The sequence below is a fragment of the Cardiocondyla obscurior genome, linkage group LG07, assembly GCF_019399895.1.
Source record: "Cardiocondyla obscurior isolate alpha-2009 linkage group LG07, Cobs3.1, whole genome shotgun sequence".
Taxonomy (NCBI): Eukaryota; Metazoa; Arthropoda; class Insecta; order Hymenoptera; family Formicidae; genus Cardiocondyla; species Cardiocondyla obscurior.
The window spans coordinates 8,821,076-8,837,569 of NC_091870.1; the positions used below are offsets into that span (position 1 = coordinate 8,821,076).

A 16,494-nucleotide genomic window follows, 5' to 3' on the forward strand; every position below is an offset into this window, starting at 1 on the left:
AAGATAGATTAAGTTGTAAGAAAAAAAAAAAAAAAAAAAAAAAAAATTAATTAAAATAGACTAATTAAATATAATATAATTATAAAGACTGATTAGCCGAGCGTCTATGATACCCGCCTCGTGTCCGGAGAAGCGCGGGGGTGGACCGGGTTTGAATCCCGACATGAATTAATTTAAATAAAAAAAATTAAATTAAATTATATTTAAATATACTAAAAAATATAATATAATTATAAAGGCTATTTAGCCGAGTGCCTATGGTACTAGTCTAGTGTCTGGAGGAGCGCGGGGTAGACCGGGTTCGAATCCCGATATGATTATTTTATTTAAATAAAAAAAAAAAAAAAAGAAATAAATTCGCGTAACGTCACTAATGTCTCTGTGCCTAACTTAGAGTTGTCTCGTGACAACTGAGTTAAGCAAGTCTTGGCGAGCTAAAAAAAAAAAAAAAAAACCAATTTTGCACACTTTGATTAATTATTTCACGCAACGTTCGGTATACGGTGAACAGTTACCACCAATTTAAGGACTGAGTTCTTTAACTGTACTTAGAATTACAATGTTTAAACGTGTAAGTAAGGGAGAAACAAAATTGTTTTTGCACGCTTTAAATTTAATTTATTATATATATAAATTAATTTTAAAGAGTAATTTTTTTTTTTTTTTTTTATTTCTGTGTAAGAAAGGGAGGAAAAAAATATAATAAATTTTTTTCCTCCCTTTCTTACACAGAAATAAATAAATAAAAAAAAAATTACTCTTTAAAATTAATTTATATATATAATAAATTAAATTTAAAGCGTGCAAAAACAATTTTGTTTCTCCCTTACTTACACGTTTAAACATTGTAGTTCTAAGTACAGTTAAAGAACTCAGTCCTTAAATTGGTGGTAACTGTTCACCGTATACCGAACGTTGCGTGAAATAATTAATCAATTTTTAAGTGTGCAAAATTGGTTTTTTTTTTTTTTAGCTCGCCAAGACTTGCTTAACTCAGTTGTCACGAGACAACTCTAAGTTAGGCACAGAGACATTAGTGACGTTACGCGAATTTATTTCTTTTTTTTTTTTTTTTTTATTTAAATAAAATAATCATATCGGGATTCGAACCCGGTCTACCCCGCGCTCCTCCAGACACTAGACTAGTACCATAGGCACTCGGCTAAACAGCCTTTATAATTATATTATATTTTTTAGTATATTTAAATATAATTTAATTTAATTTTTTTTTTTTTAAATAAATTCATGTCGGGATTCAAACCCGGTCCACCCCCGCGCTTCTCCGGACACGAGGCGGGTATCATAGACGCTCGGCTAATCAGCCTTTATAATTATATTATATTTAATTAGTCTATTTTAATTAATTTTTTTTTTTTTTTTTTTTTTTTCTTACAACTTAATCTATCTTTGAGCAACAATTAAAAAGCCCATTTATGACTAACGCCCCAACTTTTTAAGATAAAATTATATAACTATGTCGATATAACGACTTTATTATTAATATTGAATATGATCAATTAAAATTATTAATAGCACTTCATATAACTAAATTGTATTTTGTCAAATAATATTTAAAAGTTATTTTTCTGAGCTATTTTTGCCGTTCGTACTTGATTAGTTTTCTTTTGAGAAATAAATTTTTTTTTTTACCACAATAGATCGAAAACAATTATAATATATTAATGTTAAATTTATTTAATTATTATTTCTCATACACAACAGTATTATTTACATCGACTATGTCCTGCGCGATTTTGCTTCAAATATTGAATATCATTACTGTTATATCAACATATTAATATTACGTATCACGTATAAATGTGATACGTAATGAAATATTATTATGCAGCTTTATAAAACATTTGCCTGAGGCTTCGAGATAAGTCCTACGATTAGTTTCAGTATACAATTTTTTTTATTGTAAAAATTTTATTGTTAATAATTATATTTTACGCTGTCACTTTACGGTAAAAATGCGTTATTTTATTTTAATGCGAGGGAAGAAATTAATTTTTTTTAACTTTGACAAAATGGGTGCTACCTTAAAAATAAACTAACTGAATTATTTAGAATTTTGCTTGCTTCAAAATGAAACCATCGAGCTTGTTTGCAGTGTACACGCGGGGAAAAAGAAAGAAAACGAGGAAAAGGAATGAACGTAAAGATAAACTCAATAAATGCTGCAGGCACGTAACGGACCCGCTGTACGCACGAATGTTGTGGCGGCTGAATCTTCATTACTTCCGGTCTCAGGCACGTTTCCGCGATTCCATCCACGACGAAGTCGGATAGGAACAACAAGTCTGGTTGTCGCGGCGAAGAAATTTACCGAGATTGCCGTGTGTAACAGAAAGAGTGCGGATGTTCGACGCGGCATTCGCAATGCAGTCTCCTTAATAGCGCCACAATCTTTATTATTGCGATGTAGAAATTGCGCGCGGCGCTTTTGAAGATGATCAAAGCCCGAGGCTGTTTTCAGATTACACAAGGATGCCCTGATATCGTGATATTTGTTGCGACGAGAACAAAGAACGATTGACGATCGAGTTGCATAAAGCGACAAAGAAAAATGTAAAACTTTTTGAGAAATGAATCCTAAATTAGAAAGAGAGATAGCGCGCGTGATCAAAAGCACATGTAATTGGAGAACTCTCGGTTGGCTTTCGAAATATAAATATCCGATAGTACCTGCCGCTGAAAGCTTTTGGCGTACTTAAAGATTTAAATGACAACGTTTTACCAAAGCAATTCACTTGGCATTTCGAAACGAGAAACAAATCAGCGAGAAAATGCCTTAAATTGTTCTCGCCGCACCGCCAATCTCGATCTTGTCGCCGCGGTGATCAACGTCGAAAGCAGCGCTACGAATGTGGGTATATTAATTTGACAGAAACCACACGCCTGTCTCTCTTTCTTCCTATCTACCTGCCTCTTCGTCTCTCCGTTATAATTCGTTACGTGCCAGACTAAAGACATCGTATTTCTGCTAGGAGCCTCATAACCGCATCTCTCTTCCCACCTGTTCGTTTCTAACTCCAGCTTCTCTTCAACGTAATTGAGTCACTGTCAATTATATCGCCGTTTAATTGGGCCAATTTCTCGAACGGCCGGGGAAATTTCGGGCGCAACGTGAATTTTCGATCTCTCCTGTTCTACAGACGGTCCACGAAACCGCCACCGGCGTAAGATAAACGAGCGAGAGAGGCAGCCCTACCTAAGCAGGATCCTGTCTGCGGATCGCGATAACGACCCTATCCTCGTTATTCGTCGTTCCTTATTATATCCCCGGCACGCCATATGTCACTGTCGGATCAATTTCTGCATGTGCCTGTCGCGTACAGGCGAGACATTTGACGCAGAGAGGAGACCCGAATAATTTCTTGCATAACGTCGCGCGGGTACGAAGAATACTGTACGTTTAATCTCATTCCGTATGCTCGACATGCACCCGCGAAAGTTAAACGACGCGTGAGTGCTATAGGTACAGCCGCGAAACTCTTGCGTATACCACAGCAAAATAAAATTTCTTTGGTTTCGCTAAGAATTTTGATGAAATTTTGGTGAAAATATGCGCCCAAACGATATTATTAAAGTCAAAATTTTCTAGTTAATTAGTCATTTACTCTTAATGCTAAGTAGCTAATTACTTTTGCAATTACTTCGACAAAAAATGCTCAATTTAGCGCTTCTAACGACCTACCACTTAAAATGCGAAATGTTAGAAAAAACGAAGGTTGCAACAAAAGAAGCTGAGTATTTATCTTTTTTTTACAATGTACTCTCGTAAGCAATGTGTAAAGTAAAAAAATATTTAACACTAAAATATATATAAAATATTTTTTAATATCGCTAAATAGTTGAATAAATATTTTAGAGCGGAAGAGAAAAGATATTTCAATAAACGTACAATAAAAAATGTAAACGGAATTTAATAGATAAAATTGGAACACGACGTCACAGACAAACAGGTATTAAGCTTTAAATATTTCTATAAAAGGATATTGAGAGAGAAAGAAAAAGAGAAATATTGTGCTACAAATATACTCGAAAAAAGCGGTATTACTTTTTCGGTTTATATAAATATATGCTCGTGACATTTCTTTAAATTTCAGTTTTAATTTAACTAAAAATAAATAACGCAACAATGCCAAACGTAGATATAAAAAATCTCTTGCGTAAAAAAAAAATTCCTACGTTTCTCTATTTGCGCGCATAATATATTGCGTGTAATCAGTCTGAAGATCGAAAGACAAGATCGTCCGCGGAAAACGAACAATGCTGCACGGAACAGATGCGGAGAAACGTTACGGTTACAAATGCGCGAGGAACTTCATTGTCGATGGTGCACTGCGGTCGGACGATCACGTTTTGCGGCTGTGCCGCGTGTTATGTGCGGCAATCTGGCATGTGCACATGCACCGAACTTCCACGCTCGGACACACTTTCCCTCGCTTCCTTGCCCGCGTTTCGGGAAAACGTTCGTGTCACACGAAAGTTCATAATAACCACGGCGCGACGGTAATTTCACGTTCCGCAGTTACAACAAATTGTAAAAGTTCCGCGCGGAGACTGTCGAAATTTTCTCCGCGATAGCTGCATCGTTCGCGCGAATTTTTCACATAATTTCGTACGTCTTGACCGCCGCGTAATTAAAGACTCGACGGCAACGCGTGAATTAAAATCAGTTTCCCTGACACTTGAGTGCAATAAATCGACGATTATTTACTTGACCGTTATATATTTATAATATATCGCGACTTTTTGTCGGTCAGTTAAATTTAATATTACTCGGGAGCGTGGGATTAAAATATCTCGAATTTGTCTGTAAATTTCGGTGCATGTGACGTTGTCTATGATGCACGTTTCGTAAAAGGGAGATGCGCGCGGAGTCGTAAAGTTTCAACGATGCATATGACTTAAGTAATCCACGGGCGTACCGCATGCAACCGCCGTTATAGCAGTCGTCGGATAAAATATGTAGCGGTCCAGATGCTATCGATCTATTTCTAGCCGCATGGTATAGATTCTACGCCGGTGTAGATATATGCGTACACTCGTACGGAACGGCGTGTCAATAAAATATCACAATGTGACTGGGAAACCTCGATATACGCGGGATTGATATAAATGGGGATTTTTCCCTTGAATATCAAGGAGCCAATTTTTTTTTTTTTTTTAACCTTTAGAGTCTCGCGAAACCGGCGTAACTTTTAACTGCTATTTCGATTGTCCTGAGCTTTTCATATTTTAACACAACGGAGGTCTTCCTCTCTTCCCGTGCGGTTACCGTGACTGAAAACGAGCGGTTAACATTCACATTTTTGTTCTATAATTTGAAAACAATAGCTTAGTTATCTATTCAAAAAGTTTCTCAAAATGAAAGCAAAAATCTCTGGTTTTGTATCGACATATCCAGATAGTTGAAAACAATTCTCTGTACATTCGTTCATTTATACCAGCATCATCGACTGTATTCAATATCGAACGCTTGTTTCATGAATATACTTTCAATTTATATTATTTCTCTATTCGCGGTTATTATTGCGTTTAATGTAAAAATTGGTGACATGAAATTGAATTTCAAATAATGATCGTATAATTATATTGGCTGTATCTATTGTGTTAAAAATATAAAACGTTAATTGTGCATGTGTCTCTCTCTTTCTCTATCTCTCTCTCTTTTCCGCCTTTCCGTATACATATATGTTAGGAAGAAAGAACAACTACATGGTAATAATTGATATAAATATCAAGTGCGCTACACCGTTTTCGTGCGTAATAATTTATATTTACAGTATCAAATAAATGTAATCATAATTTTTGCGTACTGTCAATTAATTAATTTATAAATCATCAGTTTCCGGTGCATGTCGTTTCACAGCCGCTTACAATACCGGTTCGTTAATGAATTAAAGGAGTGTAATTTATTTACTCGCAGTTGAGTTGCAAGCTGCACAAGATTCGAACTGTCTTACGTGCCAAAATCGACTTCTGCTGTCTAATGGATTGCGACAGAATCCGCGAGACAGCATTTTGTAATTACTGTGAAATTATCCCAAGTTCTAATCGCGAGGCGTAATTAAGCAACGCTGACGAACTATGCCGGCAATTGTGTCAGAGTTCACAATCTGCGAAAGTTTGAAAGAAAAGTGCCATTCGTTCTCGCGAAGTCCGATAAGCGGCGCGAAATAAACGAAAATTGCTAAACGAAAACAATGCTTTAGAGGGTGCATGCAAAGTCCATTTAAACTATACAATGTTCGCGTCGCGGCATCTGTTTACACTTGACGAGATTTTAGAAATGCGACCTGCTACTCCTTAATTGGATCAAACTTCAATAAACTTGACAAGTATCGACAGCAGAGTTAGCAAAATATAATTGTCCGTAGAAAGAGGATCGCTTTAAAATATCGTAAAAGGTTCTTGATATATTTTTGGTTAATTTAATTCTCCACATATTTTCGTAGTGTGCAATATTTCTAAATGTATTTCTAAAATGCAAATTATCACAGATCTTTCGCGTTAAATTTAATTCAAAATTCTTTTGCACAAACTTAATTAAAATATTATGTCTTTTGTAACATTGTATGATCTGCTTTAAAAAAAATTTTCAAGTACTTTTTCTTACTCACTAAAAAATTAATAATTTTTAATTCTAAATTGCTATCTTTGTGTATTAAGCTATGAAAGAATAAAAAGTTTATTTTTATTCTTATCAATCTTACTTAATGCGTACTTAATAATATACGCTGTAATTATCAAACAACGAGACAATTTTCAACTTAAAAAATTTAATGAAGTAAGTCTAGAAAGAGATACCTATTGGTCGGAAAACGCATATTTTTGGAAAATGAAAAAGAGAAACATTCCTTTTTCGCTCTCTCTCTTTCTCTTTTATTTTCTTTTTTTATTATTTTTTTTGATTGAAATTGACCAGAGACAAAAATGCTTCGAGAGAAAGGATCCGAGCTGATAATTTCCCCGGCGACAGTGAGAAAGAACGCTCGTCGATTGTTCTTTATCGGGAAACACGGGCTAGTGGTTACAACGCCGATGGTTCCTCATCCATCTTGACCGCGATCGTGGGAGACAAAAATGACAGAGGGGGCGGGGGAGAGGGAAGGGAAACGACAAAAGAAAGAATTGCGAAGAAAAGGAAGCAAGCGAGAAAAAGAGTCGCAAAGAAAGCGTTACTTGGTGCACCTGTGGAGAGAGAAAAGCAAGGTGCAAGGGAATGTCCGCAAATAATTACCGGGATCATCCATCAACGGGTCTCCCACTTTCTTTCCCTTCTGTCTTTCTCTTTCGTCTTCTTAATTTACGTCTTCCCTTTTTGTCGGTATCAGACGTGTTCTCGAGGCGGGGAGCCGCGACAGTTTCGCGGAAAAGAACGACGGGGAAAGAGAATGGCGAAGACAAGTTGAGAATGACAAAACGGTGGAAGGAAGTGCTTGTTAAGGTATCATTGTATACCGATATCCTATTAAGTTGTGAAACTGATGTCGGATATTAATCACGTTTGTAACGCTGGAACTGGAATGAAATGCGTAACAATATGCGCTATCGACCTGACGAAAGAATAGGGAGAAGTTCGAAAGAAAATTATCAGCAACGCTAGGACTTTGTGCTGGCTACAGTTCACTGCGGCGTTTGCATTTAAAATATGTGAAGTGAACGTAGGTTTAAATGTCGTTTATAAAAAAAAAGAAAAAGAGAGAGAAAAAAAAAGGAGAAAGTGACAGCAAAATTGAAACAATACAGAAAATTGTTTAATCATCATGTAGAATATGACATTACATTTCAAATTTTGTTTTATTCATAAAACGCGTTTTGTGATTTTACTTTTTTACTTTGCAAACATAATTTTAAAATTTTAAAAATATTGAAGAATATATATTTGATTGTGTAAAAATAAAGTATTTTAAAATTGCCATGTTTTTTAATAATTGGATGTGGAATTTTATTGCAATTCATTATAAAAAGCATTGCGATAAATGAAACAATTTACTGAAGTATCCATACAAATATACTTTACGTAATATTTTGCTACAGCGTGTAAAACAGAATTTTCGTCAGTAAATAACGAATAAATAAAACCGACCGGTGAGGAATTTGCGAAAAAATTCGGGGAAGAAATGGGGAAACGGTTTTTATATTAATACAGACAGATACAACGTACGTATCTACGTTGCACTATCGTATATACAAACGGCATACGTTTATCTGCATGAAACGTATCGACCTCGGCGCGTGCAACGAGAATCGAGCGAGAAGAGACAGGGGGTGTGTATATTCGCGCAAAAAGGAGTGGAAAAAATGGCCGGGCAAAACGACGAATAGTCGGTAGTGAAAAGTGCAACAACAAAATGCGAGAGCCGCGCAAAAAGAAGCTTTAGCTATCGTACGAAAAACGTATGGCTCTATACCCTGGCCGCCGTCCTCCAATAAATCGAATGTATTTACCAGCACGTGCGCACAGGTGCACACCTACGCTACCCGGACGGTGCATACGTCGCTCGTCATATACGTGTGGTTCACAATGCACATTGCGTTTATTCGCCGAACAACCGCGGATCTATCCACTTTCATCCGCGGTTTACACAGCCACCCCGCTCGCCGGACAACGCTCGCAAGTCTCTCCCTATTTTTTTTTTTTTTTTTTCCTCCCCTCTCGCTCACATCTTTTCTCGATATTAAAGCGTTTAATATCGAGAGGCGAATTGCTATGAGGCCAGATTCCGCGTGGCCGATCGGTTTCACCGAGCTGGGAATTTCGAGGTGAATTCCAGCCGCGCGAGCACAGTAGTTTCGACAAATCGAGAAGATGTTCGCCGTGATTGCCGTTTGCTTTTAGCCGAATGTTATTGATCGCGATGACATCGTACACTGTGAATAAAACGGAATCACACAGGCCCTATTTTTTTCTGTCAAATAAACGGGTGCCGCATAGCCTCGTGGGATAATTAAATTCGTAAAGATAACGTCTTGTATTACGTGCGCGGACAAATATAATAATTTACGAGACATCGTAAAAAGGTGTGTAAAAAGTAATCGGACAACTATTTAGCGCCATGATTGATGCGTTTAATTGTAAGGTTGTAAAAAAAAAAAAAAGATGGACAATTAAAAAGCGCATCCGGCATTAAAAATTTAAAGAGCGCGTACGCTCGCTTGAGTAATGTTCATAGATCGCACGACAGCTTTCATTTGCGAAGCCGTCCGTGTAATACGCGAATAGAAATTTCTCCGGAGACTCGTTCTACGGAAATTACAAACAAAGCCGGACGAAGATGCCTTTTTGAGGATAGTTGTAATTTCATGGCGCGCGCCTGCAAGCGAACCCCACCCGTTGAAAAATAATATAAAAGCCATGGTTCGTGATATTAGCGGGTAGCACCGGGAGGAGACACGCGACGACCGAATTTGCTCAGAAATAGCAAAATTCGCCCGCTGTTCCATCCGGGAGATAGTCGGTTTATGAATATTTATCGGTCGCGCCATTCTTCCAAACGCGTCCGAAAAATTTTACTAAATATAAAAAACATTCCGCGGCTCCCAGCGAAAATAAAAGATCAAACACGTTTATGTTGAACCGGGACGGCAAACTCCTTTCACAATTTCCGTAGCCCATAATATCCGTCTCTTTTTTAATCCCTTTCGTTTGGTACTATTTTAGATTTATAATTATACTTTCAATGTTACCGACGTAAAACTAAATATTAATATAATGCTTTAAAAGGCGTAGAGAGATAAGAGCTTCTGGCTGAATGAATAAGCGTAATGTTGCGAAGGTAAAGAAGCAAGACATTTAGATGAATTCCGTTTCACACATTCTGTTATAACTTAAATATATACCTTTTACGAATTAACTAATGCATTTATAAATCAGCAATCTGAGTTCTAATTCGTGCATATTACACAAGATCTTTTATTAATGTTATATTTTGCACACAGAAATTATAAATGGAGCGAGTTTCAAAATAATTGTCAACTCTGAAAAATAATTTTCTAAAAGACTTTAAATCAAGATGAAAACTTCTATCATTTAGAGGATGAAGGACGCTATCGTGATACGACCGTCGTGATAAGTACTTTTACTCGTCGCGCATAATTTAATGATATCCACGGCGTCGGGGCCACCCGTGGACAGCAAAGCAAATATAATTCGCGATAATGCCTCGTCTCTCGGCCGAAAATTCCAATTTGGATAGGCGAACGTGCGGCGAGAAAAATTGACGGCAAAAATCCGCCGCGTTCGAGATTGTTTTCGTCGTGGCGCGATCACGACGCGGATGGAATTTTAATAACTACTCGGTAGATTTCCCCGGTGTACCACTCGGCTCCTTCGCGACGAGAGAAAAAAAAAAAAAGGAAACGGCCACGTCTGCGCTTTATATTCGTTTCCGGCGATTCATGCGAAGGCAATTCACCCCGCGAAGTGAAAACTTGTTCGGTGAGAATAAATCGCAATTGAAATTTCACCATTCGAGCGAGAAAAATGTGAAATTTACATTTTTAGAAAAAAAAAAAAAAATTACCCATCATGCGAAACACGACGAGCGGAATATCATTATTCAACTTTTGTTCCGGTTGTTTATTTGAACATCAGATTTTTTAATTAAATCTGCTCGTTTACGTACGCGGAAATAAGACCGATGGGGAAAGAGAAGGCGCGATTTGAATAGCCGCGATTAACATACCCTCGATTTTGAGACTCGCCCAACGGAGGGAGCAATAGAAATAAATCAACAACAATCCGCGGAGTTATTATCATTCCCTCCCCTACTGTGGAAGAAAAAAAAAAGGAGACTGTGCCTGCTCTCATGTATTTTATATTCGTCCTGTGCTGCTTGTGCTCCAGTTCGCGGGCACTGCGAGTGAAAACTCGCGGCGGACGAACTTGCTATAACCGCACGATTGAAATTTTATGGCTGCGATTACCATATTTATGTTATGTAAAGTTATTCATATAGTGCTGGAGACTATAAATCGAAACTTATCGTTGTTATTACCGTGCTTCCACTCTTGGCTTTACCATTATCTCGTGCGAGGTGCTTAATAATTTGGATGGCTAAATACAATTCGTAGTATTATTTTTGAATTTACACTTGCGTGGCGTTAACTGTTAATGCAATTTTCGCGTTAATTTGACGCAGGTAAACCTCGACAATTAGGGGCATCTATGTAAAATATTTTTTTTAGGGAGCTAATCTAGGTATTCACCTCAATTTTTTTCTATCTAAAAACTTTTTAATTAAAAAAAAAAAAAGGGAAGTATTAAAATATTTTATTTTTATAACAAATGACTTTCGTGCGAGAAGAATATTAAAATCTCGATATCTTTTTAAAGAGGCACGAAGTCTCGTAGTTTAAAGTTTACATTGTTTTCGACGGCTTATTAAGTTAATTAATGCAAATATGTAAACGCAATTTTATGATTGATTACTCGTCAGCTTTCTCTCCGAAGTTTGACGTTTGTCAATAATTTTATTCAAAAGGAAATATTTCCAATGTGTAATTTTACAACGGCCTGCGCACGTGTAAGCAGGAAGCTCGACTTAATTAAGGAATTGCAATCCAGTCTTTCTCACCGCGTCCCATCGTCCCCCTCGTTTTCGACCCCCAATGCTACCGGCATTATCTTATTTTCAATTAACTTCTTTTGCCGTCCGATTGCCACCGCCTGGCAGTCGGCACGCTCGGGAAAAAGAGACGCAGATGGAACAGAACGGCGGAATAAGCCGTCGTTGGATGTACCCGCAGCTGGTCTGAGGTTAATCTCGCCTATTACGAACGAGAAAAAGCGACGGGAAAACAAAAAGCGTATCTACTCCGTTAACTACTCTTATTTATTTCATGCTGTAATATCCGCGACGTCCCGTTCAAAGTTCAGTTTCTTAACGAGGATATCTTAACGACAACGGAGCCGGAAGTAGTAATGCCATAATGCGAACGGCATCATTTATGAGGGTACATGATGTGGCATAATTATCTAATAGTTCGCGGCCCGCCCTAAACTTCGAATCCCAATAGTTTCCGAATTCTGGCCTGGTGATTTTGCCGGCTCGCACCAAAATGTAAAAACGGTCCATTATGTAATAATAGTTATCCTATTAACGTACGAAATTGTTCAAGTAGCAAGAGATGAGAGAGCGTTATTTGTAGCGGAGAGCATATATAGAAGGTACTCTCAAATAATCGTGATATATTAAAGGGGAGTGTAGGTAAAACTGGGTGAATCAAACCAGCTATCTGTCCATTTTCGTGAAAGACAGAGAAACCCAATATCGCGATTGAAATGGTAATATTACCGCGATTGCCCCATTTTCAACGACGGACATATATTCATTGCAAGTACAAACTAATTGTTACGTAAATAGCTTCTGTAGTAATATAATGCCGTGTAAGAGCAATTGCGTCAATAAGAGGAGATGATTTTAGATCTATTGTTGCGATATACCAACGGTAAGATTAACTAATAAATTTTTTTATCACTCTTATAGAGTGATTTTTTTCGTAAAATAAGTTTCAAAAAATAAAATATTATACTATGAACATTTTTTAATAAAATTATAATTTTTTTTGGTTGTTAAAATAAAATCGTATAATCAATGATCGATCGAGGATAAAATAAAAATTAATTTGATACGATTATCCTGTTCTTCTCATTACAAACTGTGGTAAACTGAAAATTAATGTTTTTCCTGTAACTATCTTGGCTTCGCTCTTATTACGTTATTAGCACGAAGAACATTGGGTATCACCTAACTTCTCGCCCGGATTGAATGTTTCAACAAGAGAGATACCGTCTTAGATCCGTCGCGACTAAACGTGACCCAGTTCGCAGCACGGTAACTTACGATATGTGAAACATTAATGAATCTGAAACTCAGAAACCTCGGCTGGATACTTCAATTAACGTAATAGATCTATTATCCTCGGAAGAATCGGCCAGTGGATAATTAAACTCGATACTCGACAAAAAAAATCTCTCGGAAAATAATTCGTTTAATTTAAAGGAAACCGAAAAAATTTCGGTTCTTCCGTCCATTATTTATTACCGAACTTAGCCTGCAATTGGTTATCGTAACCGGAGCAGGAAGCGGATATTAGCGAATATCTAGCATATCCAGCAAATGCACCCCATTGTCGTTTACTTAATTTTTTTTCTTTTGTAAAACAACGGGAAACTTTTGCGACGATTTAAGTAAGGTGAACTCGATTTCCTCGAAGCGACGTTTATGGCGACAGTACGAGCGTTGCGAACGAGCTCCACGGTTGTTTCAGTCGCCCCGCGGAAATCGTTCGGAATTATAGTCAACCCGATAAAGCGACACCCCGAGTATACCCGGCAGCCCTTATTCTCTCACGAGAGCGGCATACGTAAGCGGCGCGCGCCTAGCGAAATGTACGATTCTCATTTAGTGCCCGCGCGAGTCGATATCTGGAATAAATTTTAATTCCGCCCGCAAATAATAATTAAACACCTAGGCGCGGAATGCGTTTCTCGCTCGCGAGTCATAATCGCGCTGTTTATCCGACAGATAAATTTTCCCCCCGTCAATTTTAATATAGCTTTTCAAATCTTTGAAACTACTCTTATTCTCGGCGGAAGAGCGAAAGATCTGGGAATAAAACGGCTGCGTAGTAAAAAGGTAGTATATGCAGTCAAATTTTTATTACAAGGGGATCGTCTACGAGACTGTCAACAAAACCTGAGCAAAGTGAAATAGCTCTGGGACATGTATACGCGCTGAGAAGTTGCACAAGTTTAAACAGGAAGCTTTTAAGCTGAGGATATACGTGCACACTCGTACCGGTACAGTGCACGCGTGCTTCAATTTGGACGAACCTTAACTGTGTCATTCCCGTTATGTGTACACATTCTCTCAACCATCCACGTATATAACTACCATCTGCCCTTTCGTGCTCGCCATATTTGATTCCCTTTACGTTTGACCTATTGAGCGCTTAGCAAAGCGGTATTTTCATCAGAACTCTAGCAAATAATTGTTTACGTGTCTACGTCAAATGAGATGTTCATTTCACATGCACGTAGTTGCATTTCTGCGAAACACATTTTGTTAAAGTTAGTAGTATCGAGCTGTCATGATTAAATAACTGCGGTAACGACAGCACGCTGCGATTCAAGAAAGCAATAGGAAAGCTAATTTAATAAGCTAGTATTTTGTAAAATAAAAATTTTTTTAATTCTTTTTTTGATAAAAAAAATATCTCTTTTTTTTAATAAAAGGATTATTTATATTACTATAATGGTTATCAATCGTTCAAAAAGACTACGCATAGTTTATAAAAATAATAAATTAAGAAACTTATTTTAAAACTTGCAAGTGTAATTTAGAATTATATTAAACGTAATAAATGAAAAATAAAAAAGAACGAATTTGGAAATTTCATATATATCATTTAGATATGCGAGTGCAATTAAACTTTTATACCTCTATAACTTTCGATTCGATCCTAACTAAACTTAAACTTAACTTCTAATTACGATGACCAAAGAACTTGATGAAAACTGTTAACCAACCCATAAGTGCTGAATCAAAAGCTGAGGATCGATAAGGCTTCCCGAAAGTTCGGAATAAAGAGCAGGTCGAGCAGAGATTTTCGAAAATACGGACACGGGTGGATTAATATGGAAGGTGAATTCGGGTTCGCGTGCCTCGGATTTGCTGTAAATTAGACGGTCCGAAGTCCTGATTAGCGAACGATCGGGTTACAAGGTATATCTTGGTGTAGACTTTGATAATACCGTGCGTGGCACAGACACCACGACGTATCTCTAATCAATTCGATCTTAATAGGTCGAGCGATAAGCTAATGTTCAAAGGACGCTCGATTAACGGCCGATCGTAATGAAGTCGTCGCAACAATATGCAATTCCACGACTCGGTATTACTCAAATGTAGTCATGCTGTCGCATGCATAAGGCCCTGCATAAAATTTTTCTAATTCATAACTCTCGCATTAAAATGATTAAAATATGTGAATTATAAAAATGTGAATTATATAAGTTGTTACTTTGCCTGCACATTTTTTTATTTTTAATAAAAATATGAAATATCTCCGTGTATCGTATGACGATTATTTGTAAATTTTATAGTTTTTAAAATAATATCGTTTGGTTTATATATATATTAAACGCGTGGAGGCAACTTTTTTTTAGTGTAAAATTTTTAGGCGTGAGAGACTCGCTATGCACGGTATAAATTTCTTTGTTAAAGTTGTACTCGGAAGTCTGTTCATAGCGCCAATAAATCAGGGTGCACGGGCATACTGAAAAGTTAAGCGCAATAAAAGTACTTCACACGGAAAGGCACTTACGATGAGATATTTAGTCATAGCGGGTCGAGTAACGTAATGTAATACTTAGTTGCATCGTGCCGCATTGCAGTAGAAAAAAAATGGGTTAGCTTCGACGTTCGGGGCCCGCCGCTCGTCGCGAAGATCGAGCTCACCTGCGGAGCTATCAATCCCGTGATGTTGCACCGTCCCGTCGGGAGTATGATTACATTGTCAAACGAAGTTACGCGACTTCGCGCCGGCGTGGAAAACGGCGTTGTCGATACGATACAGGCCTCATTACGATCACCTGTTAACGAAGCGTCATCCGCCGACGTTATCCCACAGGCACGGCCTCATCTTCGAGGCTCGAATGAAAACCGGGTAGAAATTCACATTAGACTAATTAGACCTCCGGGAGTTCTAACGAGCTGTGCAGATCAGTTTTCGTATCTTGCACGGAGATTTTACAGTTTCATATAAACGTCATTCAATAAAAATTAAAAAAAAAAAACGGCAATTTATTTTAATCGTTACGTCATTTTAATATGAATTTAACATTCCGACTGGTTGGATTAATGACTGAAATTCTACCACGATTATTTTTTTTCTCGAATGCCTGATAAGATAGAAAGAAATATGCAGATGTTGGAAATGAGCCGTGATCTCGCGGATTCTGCATTGCGTATCGAGTAAGCGCATGTGTGCGTGCATAAATACTTGTTGACACCGATTTCACGTTTGTGGAAATTGACTAAGTTTCGCGGGAAATTGCGCGGCAATTTATAGCCGCGCGATTTAATAACCAGCCCTGTTGGCGACGGTGTTTAAACCTCGCTGCCGGCACCTCCCCGAACCTCGTGTCACGGCGCTCTTGATCGCGGGGCTCATTTTCTGATTTCATTTCCGTGCTTATAAATCTCACTTGGTAAGCCCGCTCGCGCAGAAGTTAAGCTGCCGCCCGATAATTATCGATCAAAAATATTAATGGCTCGCATTCTTCGATCCGAAGATTCATTTGCATTATTAAAGACATTTTACACGCGAACGCCTGCCTAACAAATATTAATAAATTTTACGTTTTATTCGCAACAATTTTCTTCTCTAGATATCCATAAATCAGCAATGCTCCTATTTAATGAGTGGCGCTTTACTCTGTTAAGTAAATATATGCGCGACGCGATAAGACGG

General features: G+C 37.5%; 1 protein-coding gene and 1 long non-coding RNA gene across 5 annotated transcripts in view; one reads left to right on the plus strand and one right to left on the minus strand.

Annotated features, from left to right (window-relative positions):
- The window catches only part of Nrx-1 (neurexin 1), a 177,099-nt gene that overhangs the window by 55,706 nt on the left and 104,899 nt on the right, over nucleotides 1-16,494 (plus strand). The window lies entirely within an intron of this gene.
- Nucleotides 1-16,494, minus strand: part of LOC139104148 (uncharacterized) — a 42,672-nt gene that overhangs the window by 22,438 nt on the left and 3,740 nt on the right. The window lies entirely within an intron of this gene.